This window comes from Phyllobates terribilis, unplaced genomic scaffold (genome assembly GCF_046119375.1).
Source record: "Phyllobates terribilis strain yellow unplaced genomic scaffold, ASM4611937v1 Scaffold_1__5_contigs__length_1240528914, whole genome shotgun sequence".
Classification (NCBI taxonomy): Eukaryota; Metazoa; Chordata; class Amphibia; order Anura; family Dendrobatidae; genus Phyllobates; species Phyllobates terribilis.
The window spans coordinates 861,074,568-861,095,957 of record NW_027362761.1 but is presented as its reverse complement, the minus strand read 5'-3'; positions in this window follow the sequence as shown (position 1 = coordinate 861,095,957).

The window sequence follows — 21,390 nt, the reverse complement described above, 5'->3', positions numbered from 1 at the left end:
TCTTTTTCTCACAATTTTTCCATCATTTTGATACAAGAGGTTGTCTGGTTTTTGAAAGCCCATTTTCAAATCGTATTTTAGAATATTAATAAAATGGAGTTCTTCATGCATAGCCATTTCAATCATTTAGGGAGCAGCTCTTTAAAAAGTATTTTCACTATCTTGCATTGGAGGATCCCGAAATGCCCTGCATGATGTTACAGCCTGTTGTTCTCAGTGGTTACATGTGGTGGCATTGTAAGGGAATTTAACACTTGTTGCCAGATTCTCCGACAGATTTCAATTCTGAATAGTGGGCGTTCTGTGATTAGCTTACTTCCACTTGAAGGGGTTGTATCAAAATTACAGCTCTTAAATTGAGAAGTTGATGATCGCTGGGTGTGCTACTTCTGGGACATCTAGTGGTCACGAGAACAGGGGTCCTCAGTGCTACATGTGAATGGCGCATTGGTCAAGCGCTGTACTCGATCTACTACCTCGACAATCTTTAAGACTTAAAGTGGAGAAACCATGTGCATGCTTGACCGCCTTTCCAGTCTTGTGATCAATGGGGTTCCCAGTGATAGAACCCACAGCAAAAAGTAACTTACAAATTGAGTATAAAAACTCCTTTAAATTGCTAAGTGCTAATGCAATGCATGATGTTAAAAAAAAAAAAAACTTGTTCCATCTGTATCGATCTGGTTGGAGGTCACGAATGTGCACTGATGTGCACGTAAGGGTTCTATAATCTTTTTATATTCACACGATTTAAAGTTCTGCAAATTCATTATAGTTTTATAAAATCCTTTAGTTTTAGAAATGTGAAAGCAGTTTGAGAATGGAAATAGAATCTTAAATTCAATATTAAATATACATTAATAATAATTAATATTCAATTTATTATATAACTTAGCTTTGAAGCAAAATTATCTAGTGTGATCATATTCCTCAAAACCACTTCTGTTCATCTGTGACTGATGGATATCACATGAGCAGTTTAGGATATTCGTGTTTTACCCCTTAGCAGATTGACAATAGGAACATTCTCAAACTGAACTCTGTAACCATGAGTTGTTTTTATTCTCGTACATTTTTTTTAATGGGAAAACTTTGTTTTTGATTTATCTCATTATAAAGCTATCCGTTCAACATAGTGTAATTTATTATGTATATGTTTATAGTGGTTGAGCCTCTATTTCTCCAACATGACTCCAAATCCCCTGCATAGAAATAAAGTTAAATAATAACAATCTAGCTGCCTGCACAGAAAACTAGAGCAGGTTTAAAGGTTTGTTATCATCATCATCATCAATCTTCAGGCATGCCACCTCTTTCTGATTCAAGTGGGGTGGAGGAGCCAATGACACTAAATGTGCCGTACTCGCTTATGCTTTCACATAAAGCAGTGAGACTAAAGCTGGCAAGGATTGGGAGCTGTTCTCTAGCGATCCTGGCCAGCTTCAGTGCAGTGCTTACAAGATCCAAATAAAACAGAACAGCTTTTAAGCACTTTGCATATTCAGCAACCGCTGCTGAACAGTAGCTTTGACCTGTCCCCTATGCTACAAACTGTAAAAAAGAAAAACTCAAATAATGAAAGGAGGAATTTTAATTAAGAATAAATCATAAAGGTGTTTTCTTCAAGTAGTATATAAACATACCCATTAAAGAAAGAGGATTCACCTCTTAAAAGTTAACTGCTTACTGTTATACATTGATCTTAAAGAAGTATTCTCAAGTGTATCTCTTGAGCAGCTAAGAGCAGTTCAGTCTCTTTACTTCATGGTTTCTAGCAGGGCGGCCTCTCCTCCTTAAGTGACAGATATGGTTAAGAGTAAAACTATAGTATTAGTAGAACTAGAAAGCTCAGCAAAACTTCTGCTGTAACACATTCAGCTACCAATGGTTTATTCTAAAGGCCCCGTCACACATAACGAGATCGCTAGCGAGATCATTATTACGTCACGGTTTTGGGATCGCTGGAGAGTCGTTTCGTGATCGCTGGGGAGCTGTCAAACCTGCAGAACGGATATCAACAGCCCGGAGAATTCTGCTAGGATCTGCAATCCAGAACGAGGTCAGAAACAAAGGATGGAATCGCTATTCTGTTGCCTTCTTTATGCACGGCGGAAAATGAGAATGCTTTAGCGATCACCAATCGGGGACGAGGGGCGCGGAAAAGTCCAATTTATGCACGCCTACGTGTCTCAGTTCTGAATCGCTAACAAGGTCGTCGATAAGGTGTCAAATACAGCGATGCACACTGCCCAGCGGGAGCGCAACGACCCTGGAATGGTCCAGGAAGCTTTGTAACGATCAGCGATCTCACAGCAGGGGCCTGATCGTTGCTACCTGTCAGACATAATGAGATCGCTAGCGAGATCGCTATTGCGTCACAAAAACCGTGACGTATCAACGATCTCGCTAGCGATCTCGTTATGTGTGACGCGGCCTTAAGTCTAGACTGCTATCACTATGTTTACACATAGAGATAACAAGGTATTTGAACATGCAAGAGTAGAGAGTGATAAGACCTGCTCTGAAAGCTGCTGGGGCTGGTGATATTGCAGGAGAGAGAGGGAGGTGAGCAGATAACTGTTCTACAGAAATCAATAAGCTGGAGAGAGGTGGCAGGTATGTTAAGAGTTAACTTCTCTTCTCAAGAGGCTGGGCTCCATGGAGAGGAGTTCTGCACTATGACAGATAAAATCACTCATTGCAGGAGAATGACCCCAAGTAGAAAAATCTTACAAACATTTTTTTAAATTAAATAAAATTAGCATGATTTATATAATTTAAATTAAAAAAATGAGTTGCATAAGATTTGGTTTCACGTGAACCAAATTTCACATTGCTATATTTATATTTTTTAGATTGTCATTATTCAGTTATATTTTTATTCTATCATCAGGTATTTGTGTTCAGACAGAATACAGATGGATGCCATTTAGTGAATTTTTTATACAGAAAAACCTAGTATATTAGTATAAATATGATGTGGCGTTCAAAGCTAGCCACATCCCTGAAGAAGCCGCAGTGGTCAAACTCAAGTCGAGCTTTACATGATGTTGTATATGCTGTGTTATATGGATCTTTTGTAAGTACATTAAAATATCTTGCGGAAGAAAGCTCTGTACCGCTGGGCTTTTTGGCCTGTGCACTCTATATTCAGTTTAGGACAATAAGAAGGCTAGGCTGAATAATTTTACCCCTAGTAGAAGTACGATAGAAAATAATACAACCTGTTTTGGGAATCCAGTAACACCTTGGAAGTAGACTCAATTGATTGCTGAATCCAAATCTCATCATCTTCGTCCTTAGTCTGCGCAAGACACTATATTATCGTTGGGAGTGTGACCAGCTTTATTTGCGTTTTTGCCTAGATTTTCTAAGCCTTTTTTTATTTTTATCTGGCTCATAAGAGACATTTAACCCTTTTAATATTTCAAAAATCATCAGTGCAAAATGTGAGATCTATGTAGATAAAATAAAATAAAATTATGTTCAAAGGTTAACATTAGCTGTAAGAATTTTGTTATGAATAGTAAAAAGTTCATTTCTCAGAACTTCTTACAGTCAGCATTAATGTTACAATACTATTTTCTTATTAAAAAAAAAATACAAGTCTGTCAAACTACAATACAGATTATCAAATTAAAACAAATATGGACTAGTTTTTGCTTTGTAATCCGAGAGCAACATAATGCAGGGGCAGAGACTGATTCCTGGAATGTTTCACTTCTTAGGCTGTGTGCGGTAGTTTCAATACAATCAGTGTTTTATCAACAGGAGATTATCACAGCCTGACTAGTTCTCAGTGCAGGTCAGTCAGGCTAATCTTTGTAACCCCCACCCCATGCTGATTGGCAGCTGGCTGACAATGCATATTGTACACAGGAGGCTGCCAATTAGGGGTGTGGGTGGGTTATACACAGCTCAGCATGCTGACCACTGGTACATCTACAATGGAGAAAACAGGGTGAGAAAACTACACCAAACAGTCCAGTAAGTGATAAATTGTTGGAATCAGGCTCTCTGCCCCTACATCATGCTGCTCTCATATTACATATCAAAAACCTGCAGACAGATTCCCTTTTAATGGTTTATTACTTTTACTAAAAATAAATCACAATCTAAATACTGTCACATGACTAGAAAATGCAGAGGAACAACTGAATACATGCTATCTTTTACAGTTCAAACTTACATACATGTTAACATAGAAAGAATAGAACTTTAAATTTATTATTTGTTACTAAGCAAAGCATTGGAGTGGCTAAATAGAGGTAAGGTATGAGCCAAGATTGTGGCTGGCGCTCAATACTATAGTATTGCTGTATATTGTACAAGTGATCAGACAACTGCAGGTTCAAGTCCCCTAAAGAGACTACAAAATACAGTAAAAAGTTAAAAATGAAAAAAAAATCTAAAAGTTTAAATCTCTTCCATTTTCTCCCATTAAAAATAAAGAAATAAAAAGAATGTATGGAGGAGATCGATTATGGACAGCCTTATAAGGTATTGTTAGCAATTTAAACTGTATTCGCTGAGGAATTGGAAGCCAATGAAGGTGTGAGAGTGTGAGTTGAGAGGCCACAGTGGTTGATACTGCAGTAGTCAAGGCTTCGAGATAATGACTGCATTTTAGTAGATTCAGGGTTGAGAAATGGACAAATTCTGGAAATATTGTTGAATTAAAGGCGGCTAGAGGTGATAAGTGCTTGGATGTGTGGTTTGAAGGACTAGGCAGGGTCAATGATTACACTGAAGCAGCGGACTTGTGAGATGGGAAAACATGATGTCATATATTCTCATAGACCCGGTAAGGGGATTGATTGAGATGGTAGAAAAATGATGAGTTTAGTTTTGTCCATGTTGAGTTTCAGTAAGCCTGATGAGAAGGAGGAGGATTATTTTTTATTATAGCACCATTTATTCCATGGTGCTTTACATATGAAAAAGGAGGTATATATAGCAAAAACAATTACAATAATCTTGAACAATACAAGTCAGCAACTGGTATAGGAGGAGAGAGGACCTTACCCGCAAGGGCTCACAATCTACAAGGGATGGGTCAGGATACAGTGGGTGCGGGTAAAGCTAGTTGTGCAGCGGTATGGTGGAGCGAAGGTTACTGCAGGTTGTAGGCTTGCCAGAAGAGGTGGGTCTTCAGGTTCCTTTTGAAGGTTTCCATGGTAGGAGAGAGTCTGATATGTTGGGGTAGTGAGTTCCAGAGTAGAGGGGATGCACGGGAGAAATCTTGTATGCGATTGTGGGAAGAGGAGATGAGAGGAGTAGAAAAGGAGGTCTTGTGAGGGTTGCGTGCAGGTAAGTACCGGGAGACTAGGTCACAGATGTATGGAGGAGACGGGTTGTGGATGGCTTTATATGCCATGGTTAGGGTTTTGAACTGGAGTCTCTGGGTAATGGGGAGCCAGTGAAGGGATTGACAGAGAGGAGAGGCCGGAGAATACCGCGGGGGCATGGTGGATTAGATGGGCAGCAGAGTTTAGGATAGATTGCAAGGGTGCGTGAGTGTTAGAGGGGAGGCCACAAAGCAGGAGGTTCCAGTAGTCGAGGCGTGAGATGATGAGGGCGTGCACTAGTGTTTTTGCAGATCCATGGTTGAGGAATGTGCGGATCCGGGAGATATTTTTGAGTTGGAGTCAGCAGGAAGTGGAAAGGGCTTGAATATGTGATTTCAAGGAGCGATTAGAGTCCAGGGTTACCCCGAGACAGTGAGCTTGTGGGACTGGAGACAGTAAGCAGCCATTGACTATGATGGATAAGTCAGATGGGTGAAAGATGATGAATTCTGTTTTATCCATGTTAAGTTTTAGAAATCTAGCAGAGAAGAAGGATGAAATAGACAGACATTGTGGGATTCTGGATTGGATTGTAAGGAAGTGATATCCAGAGAGGTAGATCTTTGTGTCATCAGCATAGAGGTGATACTGAAAGCCGTGAGACTCTATGAGCTGTCCCAGGCCAAAGGTGTACACGGAGAAGAGCAGGGCTCCTAGAACTGAACCTTGGGGGACATGAGAGGCGAGATGAGGAGGTGGTGTGTGAGTGGGAGAAGATGAATGTACTGTCTGTTAGTTATGAGGAGATCCAAGATAGGGCCAAGTGTGTGATGCCGAGAGATGAGTCTGTAGTAAGAGGGAATGGTCTACTGTGTCGAAGGCAGATGACTGGTCCAAGAGAAGGAGGACAGAGTAGTGTCGCTTGGATTTGGCAGTTAGTAGGTCATTGGTGACTTGAGTCAGGGTAGATTCAATGGAATGGTGCTGTCGGAAGCCAGATTGTAAGCGGTCAAAGAAGGAGGAGAGGTGGGAGGACAGTTCAAGATGGACGTGTTGTTCCTGTCCTGTAGTTTTGAGGCGTAGGGGAGAAGTGATATAAGGTGATAGCTAGTCAGAGAGAATGGGTCAAGGGATGGCTTTTGAGGATGGGTGTGATCGAGGCATGTTTAAAGCATGAGGGGAAGACACCAGTTATTAGTGACAGGTTGAAAAGGTGGTGTTAGGGTTGGGATGAAGACTGTAGTAAGGTTAGGGATGAGGTGGGACGGGATTGGGTTAAGTTCACAGGTGGTGAGGTGTGATTTGGAGAGTAAAGAGGAAAGCTGATTGTAATGGTGGAGAAGCTGGTTTTGGAGGAGGCGGGTTTACTAGATATGAGGAGGGATTGTGGGAACTTCTGGCAAAAGCTTTGTCTGATGGTGTCAATCTGCTTTAAGAATGAGGCAAAGTCTTCGGCTGAGAGGAGTGGGAGAAGGCACTGGGGGATGGAGGAGAGAATTGAAAGTGTTGAATAGCTGTTTAGCGTTGTGAGACTGGGACGATATGAGAGTTGAGAAGTAGGTTTGTTTTACTGCAGTGAGTGTGGACTTGAAAATAGTGAGGGACTGTTTGAATGTGATAAAGTGCTCGTTGGAGTGGGACTTTTTCCATCTCCTCTCAGCAACCCTAGAAGCCCGTCTCAGTTCTTTAGTCAGGCTGGTGTGCCAGGGTTGCCTGTTGATTGTGCGAGCTTTGGTATGTGCCGGGGGGGGGGGGGGGGGGGCGACCGAATTGAGAGCTGCAGCTGTTGTGGTGTTATATAAAGTGGCAGCAACATCTGCATCATGTAAGGAACTACTGTCTGTAAGAGGGAGAAGGGATTCGGAGAGTGAGTGTAGGTCAAGGTGTTTGAGATTTCCGAGAGGGTGTGCAAGTTTGTGGAGTGGTGATTGTGCACCTGGAGAGGAGAGGGAAGAGAATGTAAGCAGGTTGTGGTCAGAAAGAGGGAGAAGTGAGTTAGGTTAGATAGGGAACAGATGCGGGTGAAGATGAGGTACAGTGTATGGCCATCTTTGTGAGTGGGTGCGGAAGACCATTGAGCAAGGCTGGAGGAGGAAGTAAGGGATAGAAGCTTAGAGACAGATGAGTGGGAAGTGTCAATGAGGATGTTGAAGTTGTCCATGATAGTGGGGATGTTAGCAGAAAGGAAGTGATATCCAGGTGGTGAAGTGGTCGAAGAAGGTGGTTGCTGGCCCTTGGGGGGGGGGTGATAAATGGTAAATGACAGCCAGTTGGAGGGGGAGTAAATGCGCACACAGTGCACCTCAAAAGAGGGGAGAATAACTCAGGGCGGCAGTGGGATTTGGGTGAAGGAGCAGTTACTGACAGGAGAAAACCAACTCCCCATGCTTGCCGTTGGAGCGAGGGGTGTGGGAAAGGTGTATTCCACCGTACGAAAGTGCAGCTGGAAAGGCTGTGTCAGAGGGGATGAGCCAGGTTTCGGTGATGCCGAGGAAGGAAAGTTTGTTAGTAATGAAAAGAACATGGTTGTATGAAAGTTTGTTGCAGACGGAGCGAGTGTTTCATTGTTCCATACAGCTCCGGATAGTGGAACTGGGGAAGTGAGGGTTGGGTGAATGGGTATAAGGTTAGAAAGGTTGTGAGAGTGTGTGATAGATTGTGGATAGGAGGTGGAAGTGACTCTAGGGATGTGGTGAGGAGGACCAGGATTTGGGGAAATATTGCCAGCAGTGAGGAGGAGCAAGGAAAGTGTTAGCAGGTGGGAGCAGGAGAGGGCATAAGGTGGCTGTCTGTTTGGAGACACAGGATTGAATGTTGAGGAATAGTAGGAGGTGAGATGAATGGGTAGGATGGAGGGAGAGATGAAGAGTTCATTACTAGGTGTAGGGATTAGGGGGGGTTAGTAGAATATGGAGGAATATATGTTAGAGAGTGAAAACTAACAGAAACATTGTTTACTTTGCCTGGATATCCAGTTTCCTTCTGTTCCATTCTGGTCCAATTCAGGTCTAATTCAATACATCACACTTGTCTGACACACTTGCGTGATACACACTGGGCAGACTGTCAGGTTATGGTTGATTCACACTCTGGGTTTCTGGCCAACAGATGGGTAACATCTGGGCCAAAAATGTAGATTTGAGTGTCATCATCATATAGGTGGTACTGAAAGCCATGAGTCTTTGAGTTGTTGCTGGCCAAAGGTATAGATGAAGAGTAGAGGTCCCAGGACAGAGCCTTGAGGGACACCAACAGAGAGAGGGTGGAATGAGGAGGTAGTATGAGAATGGGAGGCACTTATTGTGTGATTAGAGAAGTTTGAGAAGATCTAGGAGAATGCAAGGTCTTTGATTTGAAGGGAAGAGAGGAACTGTGTCAAAGGCAGAGGACAGGTCTAGGACGAGGAGTATTGAATATTGTCCGTTCACTTTGGTAGTTAGTAATTCGTTAATAATTTTAGTTAGGGCAGTTTCAGTAGAATAGTGGGGACAGAAGTCAAATTGTAGTTTGTCGAAGACTGAGTTGGATGTGAGGAGGGAGGAAAGTTCAATGTGTCCAAGGAGCTTTTGAAGTAAAAGAGAGTAACGATATGGAGTGATAGCTGGATTTAGAGGTTGGATCAAGGGATGGCTTCTTGAGAATATTGTTGCGTATTTGAAAGCTGAAGGGATAATGCAAAACAGAAGTAAATAAGGTGAAGAGATGGATTAGGGCTGAGATAAGCTTGTTGGTTAGGTAGGGGAGGAGGTAGGCTGAGAAATGGTCAAGCACAAAAGTGAACTGGTATATTATGCTGGGGGATTGTGGTGGTTGAATATTAAAGCTTTATTCAATTTTGTTGATCTTATTTTTCACATTTCTGGCAAAGTCTTCAGCAGAAATGAGGGAGGTGGGAGGATGTAACAGTGGACAGTGGAGGGAATTAAAAGTGTTAATTAACTGTTTGGGGTTATGGGTTAGAGAAGATACGAGAGTTGTGAATTAGTCCTGCAACCTGCTCTGCAACCTTGGACACTTGGTTTAGCTTTTTTGTGAGCTTGACACAGTGTACACAGAAAACTGTCAATAAGTGGGGTGGGCTTATATAGAGAGCTCAGCATTCAGGCTATGTGCCCACGTTGCGGACCTGAAGCATATTTTTTACGCTTCTCCCAGGCGGGAAAATCGCATGCGGATATTACATGCGGTTTTCCCGCCAGGTAGAAGCGTTTGTGAGGCGTCTTTGCATGCATTTCCGCATGCGGGTTATCAAGCACTTCTCCAAGCATCACTTGGAAAAGTGCTTGACAACTTGTTCAGAATGGTAAAAAATAAAAGAATAAACTTTATACTCACCTTCTGATGCATTCTCTGCCCCGTCCGGAGGCTTGAGCGGCTCACGCTGTTGTGTGCAGGACCTGCGGTGACGTCATTGAGTCATGTGGTGGGTCACATGACTCAATGACGTGGCAGGTCCTTCAGACAACAGCGCGACGGAGGGAAAACATCAGAAGATAAGTATAAACTTTATTTTATTCTTTTTTTTGCAGGTTCTTTGGTACCCAGGTCTGGATGAGAGTCTCCTCTCATCCAGACTTGGGTACCATCCGCACATTGATTCCGCTGCGCTTCCGCAAAATTAATGAACATGCTGCGGATTTTTGACCGCAGCATATACGCTGCGGAAAAATCCGCAGCATGGGCATTGACATTGCGGAATGCCATTGGGGACCATGGGGTGCGGATATACATGCGTTTTTCAAGCGTTTACGCTGCGGAAATTCCGCAGCATATACGCTTGAAAAACGCTACGTGGGCACACAGCCTCAGAGAGCTTTTAGATTTGCAGCTGATCCTAAGCTCTGTATAACCCCGCCTCCACCACTGATTGGCAGCTTTCTGTGTACACTGTAAATGGGCAGAAAGCTGCCAGTCAGTGGGTGGACGAGGTTATACATTAAACAGTGATTTTATCAAAATGACAGCAAGCAGCTGAATAAGTGGCATATCGCCGGAATCAGGGTCTCTTGCCATACATTATGCTGCTCTCAGATGGGGTAGCAAAAATGTAGTGACAGATTCCACCTAATAAAGCTAGCGCTGATTGCATATGGTCCATTGGTTTTAAAATTTATGTAAACGTTCATTTTCTGATAATACATTTGTCAGGTATTTGCATTAAATGGTGCTCCCTCTCTTCATAATAACTTACAATGCTCATTAGAAGCTTCATTGCTAAAGATAGGATGTGAGTCAGTCAATTTACAGTTGTGCTTAAAAGTTTACATACCCCGGCAAAATTTTTCCTTTCTTAGCCTTGTTTCAGAGAATATGAATGATAACAAAAAAAACTTTTTCTCCACTCATGGTTATTGGTTGGGTGCAGCAGTTTATTGTCAAACTACTGTGTTTTCTCTTTTTAAATTTTAATGACAACCAAAAACATCTAAATGACCCTGATCAAAAGTTCACATACCCTGGTGATTTTGGCCTGATAACATGCACAGAATTTGACACAAATGGGTTTGAATGGCGACTAAAGGTAACATCCTCACCTGTGACCTGTTTGCTTGTAATCAGTGTGTGTGCATAAAAGTTGAGTGAGTTTCTAGGATCCAGACTCTTGCATCTTTCATCCAGCCACTGATGTGTCTGCATTGTAAGTCATGGGGAAAGCAAAAGAATTGTCAATGGATCTACAGGAAAAGGTAGTTGAACTGTATAACACAGGAAAAGGCTACAAAAAAATATGCAAGGAATTGATAATGCCAGTCATCAGCGTTCAAACTGTGATTAACAAATGGAAAATCAGGGGCTCTGTAAAAACCAAACCACGGTCAGGTAGACCAACAAGGATTTCAGCCACAACTGCCAGGAAAATTGTTCGGGATGCAAAGAAAAACCCACAAATAGCATCAGCTGAAATTCAGGACTCTCTGAAAACTAGCAGTGTGACACTTGAAGAAAAATGGGCTGCATGGTCGAGTCGCCAGAAGAAAGCCATTACAAATGCGACCAAGTATCTCACCTACAATACGCCAAACAGCACAAAGACAAGTCTCAAAACTTCTAGAACAAGGTAATTTGGAGTAATGAGACCAAAATTGAACTTTTTGGCCACAACCATAAACGTTACATTTGGTGGATCGCTGATGTTTTGGGGATGTGTGAGCTACAAAGGCACAGGAAACTTGGTAAAAGTTGAAGGAAAGGTGAATGCAGCACGTTATCAGCAAATACAGGAGGCACATTTGCACTCATCAGTCCGTAAGCTGCGCATGAGATGTACTTGGACGTTCCAACATGACAACGATCCAAAACACAAGGCCATGTCGACCTGTCATTGGCTACAGCAGAACAAAGTGAAGGTTCTGGAGTGGCCATCTCAGTGTCCTGACCTCAATATCATTGAGCCACTCTGGGAAGATCTCAAGCGCGCAGTTCATGCTAGACAGCCCAGGAATTTACAGGAATTTACAGGAACTGGAGGCTTTTTGCCAAGAAGAATGGGCAGCTTTACCATCTGAGAAATTAAAAGAACCTCATCCACAACTACCACAAAAGACTTCAAGCTGTCATTGATGTTAGAGGGGGCAATACACGGTATTAAGAACTGGGGTATGTGATCAGGGTCATTTGGATGTTTTTGGTTGTCATTAAGATTTAAAAAGAGAAAACACAGTAGTTTGAAAATAAATGGCTTCACCCAACCAATAACCATGAGTGGAGAAAAAGTTTTTTTATTATCATTCATATTCTCTGAAACAAGGCCAAGAAAGGAAAAATTCTGCCGGGGTATGTAAACTTTTAAGCACAACTGTATGTTAATCTTTGTGTATTTCCTGAAAGAACAGGAACTTTGAGTCTACAATATCAAGGGCCACAGTGGGTTTTTTTTTAAATAGAGATGTAAATATGAAAAAAATGCCAGAAAATGTTTAAAAAATACATCTCACAAAAACTTAATTGGGTGATTTTCTGAAGACCCATTCCTTTTAAAATGTAACTATCATTTCGGACACAGCAACATGTGTTTACCTGGCTTTCTACAGTAACTCACCCTTCATGGATTTTTAGTAGCACCATCTGCTATCTGATCCCAAAGTGAGCTAAAAACCCGAAAAGTCCAAGAGCAGAAAGTAATTTTTTCTATAATAAAGTATACTGCAACAATTATTATTTTCACTTGAAGTATTTATGAAAGAAAAAAATTAAAGCAAAAGCTGGTCTTTAAGTCATCTTTCTAATTTGTGTTTAGTGTGGTAACAAGAATGGATCTTTCTCCAACTCTGTGTTGTACAACATGCACGGTAAATATCTTTCAACTGGATGTAAAATGCAGAATTTAACTTCGTATTTTGTACGGAAATGAGTGAATTGAGAGGCAGTGTGCATACAAGAGCTCCACTTTATTTGTACTTTTATTGGACTGGTAGTGATTGATGTGCACCACTACTCCCATAGTCCTATAAAAGTGAATGGAGTTTGTTTTGTTTTTTTCGTTTACTATCTCTGTTAAAATAAAAAAAGGAAATCCTGAAATTTTGCAAATATTTCGCTGTTGATATATGTTTCACTGTTGACGCTAAGCTTCACAAATTACTGACTTTTCAGTAGTAGTATTTCATGATTATCACAGGTAAGTTTAACAAGACTTATAAAATGCTAGTATCAATATGAAAATTGACAACTTTCAAAATTATTATACACACATTATGTAATGGACTTTCAAAGTAAGTACACCAGCTTCACCAGGTCTAATAGATCTTTTTATTAATGTATGCAGTTTATAACAGCTGCTGAGACAAGCTAACGCCTACCTTTTATTGTGTGCAGAAAATAAATCTTGTTTTAGGTCCTAATAAAGGCACTCGGACCAGAAGATAGCCTGTTGCAATCAGATTTCAGACAATTCTGTGTTTAAATAATAGAAGCAATATGGAGAAAACGTCACACCTCAGCGCCTTGTGGATCCACATGTACCAAATGTGTGATGATCCCTTTTCCCAACCAAAATCCAAGTGAAATATGGTGAATGCAATAATAATCAACTTGCTTTATTATGTCATTAGAACTTTTCGACCCCCTGGGTTTATGTTAGGCTGAATTTTGTGCCTCAGAAACACTACAATCGTAGAATTCCTTCAGCAAAGCCATATTGTATTTGAACACCCCAGCACCCAAAGAATGATTGCAACGATCGCTGGGCGAAGAGAACAGCACCAGATACACTGCAGCATAAAAAGGATTATTTGTCTCCTATTTTTCAGTGACATTCCGTGTGAGTCCCTTAATTAGTTATTTTCTGAACTTATCACATCCTGATAATGAGATCAACATGAAAGAACCAACCATACCTAGAACTAGGCAAGTTCATACATAATCGCTATCCCTCCATCCTGTTAAATCTGATGTGTCTGAAGAGGGAGAAGATACATACAGTGCAGCTGATAGAATGTACGCAGCCCAGTGTTAATTCACACCACGTTACATATAGACGAACATGGGTTCATTCAATTACCAGCACTCTGGCTTTACAATTTATTTTAATTAACTTTCAGAAAAGACTAATTCAGCATTTTGCCAATGTCTCCCTGCTTTTCAATATACTTTGTCCATATGTCAACAACCCTTCGTATTTCCTCATTAAAAAAAAAATGTTTTAGGCTTAGCTGCGAGCCACTAATGTAACTCTGTCTTTAATTTCTCATCAGATTTTGAACAGTTGCAAATGATTTGCTACATAATCCACTGTCACTCGTTAACCAATAGAATCAGATCAGGTAGATGCTCAACAGTGCTGGCTGGCAAATTTTAGTCTGGGGGGCAAGCATAAAGCAATGGCCCAGGAGTAGAGGCCCCTTGTTAGCGTGTTTACCTCTGGTGGCTTCATAAAAGTAAAAAAAAAGTAACAAAACTTTAAAAAGATGTAAGATGGTGATGGGATCGCATACACATGTGTAATTCCAGATATGTTGAGCTGACCTTTTTTTGCATTTTTGTCTCGTTATTGTGGCATTTTTTTTCTGTGCAGATTTGTCACAAAACCTGAAGAATTTCCTAGTCCCAGCAAAGTGTATGAAAACCTTTAAGTCTCATGCACACTTTGCTTATTTTTGACTAGCAGATTTGGTGCAGATTTAAATTTGCAGCATGTCTTTCAGCATTTTTACAGAAGATTCCCATACTAATGAGTGGGGAAAAATCTGCAACAAAAATGTGCGTATTTTATGCTGCGCTTTTCCTGCTAAGACATGCAGAAATTTCTGCACCAAATACTTAATGTGTGCACAAACCCATAGTTTCTTAGACGTGAAAAATCAGCATTACAAGTAGAAATCTAGTAACTTGACACTATGAAATTCACTAAAGAGGGGACTTGGTACATCAGACTCTATATAGAAGCCTCTTCACCAAAGATCTGACACAGTATAGATATGGTAACAAAACCAAGCTTAACCGCATTGTCCACTACTGAGACAATTCCTTCTGAATCTCTGTTTCCCCAAGTAAAATAAGAACACCTATACTCACCTCCAGTGCCGGCGCCATTCCAGTGATGTTGGCAGTACCTCTTCCGAGGTTCGCCTGACATTGTCATGTGATCCTTGTGGCCAGTCAGCGCTGGCTTCACTCTCCCCTCCTACAAGCATAATTGACATCTTGATGTAGTCAGAGAGCAGCCGCTGCCCTTACTTCCCCTGTATTTCTCCTTTGTCCAAAGGCGGGGAGAGTGAAGCCAGCTCCGGCAAAAAGGGTGAGTATAGATTTTATTATTTAACTGGGGGGAAACATAGAGATTGAGAAGGGGATGTCCGAGATGTCCAAGTGGTGGATAAACCCTTTAATACACATGCAGTAACAGAAACACCGTAAATGGGTCATCTCCTTCAGTAAATGTTCAGTTATATATTGTAGTAGTTATAAAAAAAAATAAAACACCCTCCCTGGGTCCAGCAACAGCTTTTCACTGTTATCCCAGTCTTTGTTGTATGCAGCATTGACAGATACTTACCCACCTCAGGTCCAGTGCTAAGTAAATGCACTTATTCTTTTTTTTATATCTACTGCAGTATGTATGAATTCTACCAGTTCGCTGTGTATGCGCATTGTCAAAATTCTCCACTGCTGGCGGAGACTTTTGTCAACCACCTTCTGTGCCCACGGGTCAGTCCTGAACGGACCCCCCAGGCTGATAACGCGTCTTACTGTTCGCGGACCCCAGACAGGTCTATGAGTTGGGCAGGTAAAGGAGAACATAGATCTAACAAAAATATTAAAAAAATTAATCAGTAAACTATCTTCTCTATATATGGGGGCATCGATGTGAGTTGGCGTTTGGAAACCGTTGCCCCCCCCCTTCTCTCTCTCTGGACTCTTAGTACATACGCCAGCGGATTTAACTCAGTGGGGGAGGGAAGGGGGGGCGGAAACTGGGAGAAGATGAGGAAAACAAAAATGAAAATAACATGATAGGGGAGGGTTAATTGAAAATCTTATACACATGGTAGGGCAGAAGCGATGCCCAGGGGAAAGGTTTTCCTAGCGAGCTGGAACGAAATGTCTTTGCTCCTGCTAGGACAACTATTTTCTAATGTTTTGTATGTTTGCTGTTTAATTTTGTTACACAATGTTGAGAATTGTTTCTTTTTTTACAATCTAGCTGAATGCCATCATTATTTTATAAGCACCTTACCAGCTCTGTTTAACCCTACTGTTTCTGATTATGTTTATTGTGTCCTGGAATGTTAAAGGTTTGAGATCTCCTCAAAAACGCATGAAAATCCTCAGACATCTAAAACACTTAAAACCTGACATAGCCCTCCTTCAGGAGACACACCTCGCAGAGGCAAATTTCCCTCGGATGAAAAAATTATGGGTGAGCGGCATTTATGGTTCCTCTTCGGTGGATAGAAAGGTTGGAGTCTTAATCCTTATCAGTAAACACTTCTCACACCAGATTATCAGCCAGCCAACAGATAGTGAGGGTAGATTGGCTCATCTAACAATATCTACGCCTTGTGGGGTTTTATCCATTTATAATGTCTATGCACCTAATGTAGGGAATGAATCCTTTTTCAAACAATTGGAAACTAGACTTTTGCTCGACCCCAATTCTAATAAAATAGGTGGCGACTTTAATTCAGTAATATCGGTACATGAAGACAGGAAAAATATTACAGGCACCATTCAATTAACAATTACACATGACAAGGCACTGTTGCCTCTTATGTCCACCTGTCAGCTAGTAGATTCATGGAGATTCCTTAATCCTAGCAATAGAGAGTATACACATTTCTCACATGCCAATGAATCCTGGTCGCAAATTGACTATATATTTGTCTCCCCCTCCCTGTTGGCCAAATTGATCTCTGTACACATCGATAACATTGCTATTTCAGACCATGCTCCAGTAATTTTGAAATTATCAAAGGTTTTCCTCCGAGGCTCAGACGTTTTATGGAGATTCCCCGATTACTTTTGTAAAGATGACTCTTTCATCTTCTCTCTCAAATTATGATGGCAAGAATTCATGTCTGACAACTCGGCACACCAAAATGATCCTATGTTACTATGGGAGCCAGCCAAGGCGGTGCTTAGGGGGAAAATTTTGGCGTATACATTTTCCCACAAAAAAAAGTTCTAAAAAAATATGATGAACTCTCTACTGACTTAAAACAAGCCTACACAAAATTTTTACTTGACCCATTCACCATAAATAAAAACCACTGGTTGCAAAAACAAGCAGAGTTCAACCAATAGGCAGACTTGAGGGAAAAATTTCACATATCTAAATCAGAAGCCTTTTTTCATAGATTCGGTAACAAATCAGGGCAGATGTTGGCTAATTTGGCTAGAGGGATGAGAAAAGCACAGGGAATTTTTCAATTAAAAAGTACCAGCGAGGAAATTCACACCAACCCTAATAGTATCCCCAGTAAATGAGATATTAGGGTTTTTTTTATAAGGACCTTTACAAGAAGCCAAAACAAACCCCTCCCTCCTCAGTTACACTTTTAGATAGGGTCAAGCTGCCCTTCTTCTCAGAGGAACAAAAATCTATATTGAACAAACCTATCTCTTTGGAAGAGGTCACAAGTACAATTGAGAAACTAAAACCAAATAAAGCACCCGATCCGGATGGATACACAAATTAATTTTTCAAATCTTTAAGGGAGGAAATCTCCCCATTATTGGAATCAGTCTTCAACAAAATATCTCAAGGTGATCCCATATATTACATTGTTACTAAAACCAGACAAAGACCCGTTATCCCCCAGCTCATACAGACCAATCTCTCTCATCAATACCGACATTAAGATCATATCTAAAATAATGGCCGACAGACTGGCCTCCATCTCATATCTCGAGCCCAAGCAGGATTTGTAAAAGGTCGCTCTGCCATTCTGAATATCAGAAAAGTACTATTGGTACTGGATAAAATCCACTCCTCATCTAACTTAAAAGGCTCCCCAGCGATTGTTTCATTGGATGCCGAAAAGGCCTTTTATAGCATAATTTGGGAGTGGCTTTTCAAGGTCTTAGCAAAAGTGTCATTAACAGGCCCCTTCTTTGATTACATACGCAATTTATATTCTTCCCAAAGGGCTCAGGTATACACCCCAGGTTTCTTGTCCACTCCCTTTCCCCTTGAGAAGGGAACGAGACAAGGTTGTCCATTGTCCCCCCTCCTCTTCAACTTAGCTCTGGAACCCTTAGTCCGCATTTTGTCGGATCCAAACACTTGCTCAGGTATCCAGTTTACTAGGAGATCAATTCAGGTGGCTTTTTTTTTGCAGACGACGTCATTCTGTTTATGTCTGATGCCATTCAACATTTGCCAATAGTGTTAGAGTTGCTTAAAAATTTGGGTTCTTATTCTGGGTTTAAAATCAATGTTAATCAGTGTGAAATACTCCAATTAACCGAGTAAGGAATAAAACTCTGCCCAAACTGGTCTTTAAACGGTATATCCTTAGCACTCTCGTATATCACCTGGGAATTAAAATAGGTCGCTCTCCTTCATCTCATCTATATACACCTTAAACTATCCCCCTCTTATAAAAAAAATCATTAGCCAATTAGTCATGGCAAGATTTGCCCTTATCTTTTATGGGTAGGGCACATTTGGTAAACATGATCAGTACAGCCAGTATTATGTATCAATTACAAACCTTACCATTACTCCTGAAACACTCTGACATAACTACACTCAATAGAGTCTTCAGTTATTTTATCTGGAGGGGAAAACGTCCTTGGATTAGTCTGAACAAACTTATGGCTTCCAAAGACAACGGAGGCATTAATTTTCCAAGCATCAGAAATTACAATCTTGCCTGCCTCTTTCGTTACATAATAGACTGGTTCCACAAGAGACATACGTATTCTGACTACACGTTGGAGTCAGACTATGCATACTCCTTTAATTTAACTTCCCTCCTTCATTCTCGATTTACATCTTTACCCCTGGCAGTTAAAAAGTTGACGATCCTTAGGGACGCTATTTCTGCTTGGAAGGCTGCCAGGAAAAAATATGGCCTTTCCTTCAGAATCTCAAAATACCTTCTGATATGGCGGAACCCAGAATTCCCCCAGGGTAGTGAAAATAAATTATTTTTGAAGTGGCAGCAGGCAGGAGTTGACAACGTATCCTATCTTCTCCATCCAACTGAGCAGAGATGGTTGACTTGTACAGAATGTCTGGAAAGATATAACCTACCTCCTCAACATTATTTCCAATATGAACAAATCAAACTTTCAATTATGGCCAATTTAAAAGACGTTACCTTTGAGGTTTCCCAAAACGAGTTGGATGTCATTTTGCTATCTCCAATGGGTACCCCTTCAATATCTGTTCTTTATTCTGTAATGAGGTCTAATCTGCTAGAATTTCACCCGGACATTTTTTTTAAATATTGGAGGCAACAGTTGGAGGATGTGGAGATTCCCAATAAGGTCAGGACAGGTTTGAATTTATTAAGAAAACACATTATAAATGAAGCGTGGAGAGAAATTCAGTATAAAATTTTGCATGGGACCATTTATGCCTTTAACGTACCTAAAAAAGATTCACTATCAAATAGGCTAACTGCATGTCCTAAATGCCACCTTCCATATTCCGACCTCATACACGGCCTTTGGTCATGCCCTGCGTCAGTATCATATTGGGGACAGCTATCAGATATGATCAACACCATTTGGGGTCCAGGATATACCCTCTCTCCTTATCTAGCCTTGTTGCACTTCTGGAGTAACACAGAGAACCCTGGTGGGAAAATATGAGGCCCACCCAAATTGCTCCACACCCTGCTTATACTTGCAAAAAAATGGAGCCTGAAAGTCAAAAGTTCAAAACATTATTACCCTTTTGCTTGTCAGTGTATATACAGTGTACAGTGGCATGTAAAAGTTTGGGCACCCCTGGTCAAAATTACTGTTGTTGTGAACAATTAAGCAAGTTGAATATGAAATGATCTCTTAAAGGGCTAAAGTTAATGATGACACATTTCCTTTGTAATATAGGCAAAAAATATATATATTTTCATCTTTTACATTTTAAAAATTACAAAAAGGAAAAAAAAACGATGCAAAAGATTGGGCACCCTTGGAGATTTGTGCTAAGATAACTTTGACCAAGGTTTCAGACCTTAATTAGCCTGTTAGGGTTATGACTTGTTCACTATCATCGTTAGGAAAGGCCAGGTGATGCAAATTTCCTAGCTTTATAAAAATCTAGCCTCCTCTAACCTTGTGTAAGGTGGCTAATGGTCGTATAGTCGATCGGAGGTATGTGTCACAGAGATGGCTGTCTTCTGTGATGTAACCCGCAGTGTTACTCTAGTGCGCGTAAGCACTAAGAGGATCGTTTGATGCACCTGGGAGCTGGGTTACGGGTAGCTAGGAGAGATGGGCGGGTCCAGCTACTCACATACCTCACCTCTGGGTGTGGTTAACAGCCTATAAAATGGAGGCTGTTGTTTTGCACATGGCCTGTGTGTCTGGAGGGAGAAGGCCTCCTGTGTGTTGTTGTCTTCAGAAGGGGCCGTGTACTGGATGCCTGCCTGCCTGTGTGACCACAGCACTGGCTAACCAGAGACTCTGCTCAAAAGACTGTTTTCTTTGTTTTTGCCTACACTAACGGCTGTTTGTTTGCATTTTGCTTTGACCAGTTTATGAAGCAAATAAACTGTTATGGACATTTAAAGGAACATGCCTCCTGTTTGCCTTCAAACACACCCAAGTAAGTATAATCCCTATACTTGTGCCAAAAAACAGTAGCCATGGGTTCTTCTAAGCAGCTGCCTAGCACTCTAAAAATGAAAATGGCGCAGGCCCACAAAGCAGGAGAAGGCTATAAGAAGATAGCAAAGAGATTTCAAGTTGCCCTTTCCTCAGTTTGAAATGTAATTAAGAAATGGCAGTTAACTGAAACAGTGGAGGTCAACATAATTTCTGGAAGACCAAGCAAAATTTCAGTGAGAGCTTCTCTAGGATTGCTAGAGAGGCAAATCAGAACCCCTGCTCGACTGGAAAAGACCTTCAGAAAGATTGAGCAGACTCTGGAGTTGTGGTACAGTCTTCTACTGTTCAGAGACACCCGCACAAATATGGCCTTCATGGAAGAGTCATCAGAAGAAAACCTTTCCTGTGTCCTCACCATAAAATTCAGCATCAGAAGTATGCAAAAGAACAGGTGCATTTTGAATACAAGTCCTGTGGACCGACGAGGTAAAAATAAAACTCTTTGGCCACAATGATCAAAAGGTATGTGTGGAGAAAAAAGGGCACAGAATTTAAGGAAAATAATATCTCACCAACCATTAAGCATGGGGGTGAATCAATCATGCTTTGGGGTTGTGTCACAGCCAATGGCACGGGGAACATTTCACGGGTAGATGGAAGAATGGATTCAATGAAATTTTAACAAATTCTTGATACACACATAACACCATCTGTAAAAAAGCTGAATTTGAAAAGAGGATGGCTTCTACAAATGGATAATGATCCTAAACACACGTCAAGGTTTTACAATGGCCCTCACATCACCTGATCTGATCATCATTGAAAATCTGTGGCTAGACTTCAAAATAACAGTGCATATGCAATACGACCTAGGAATCTC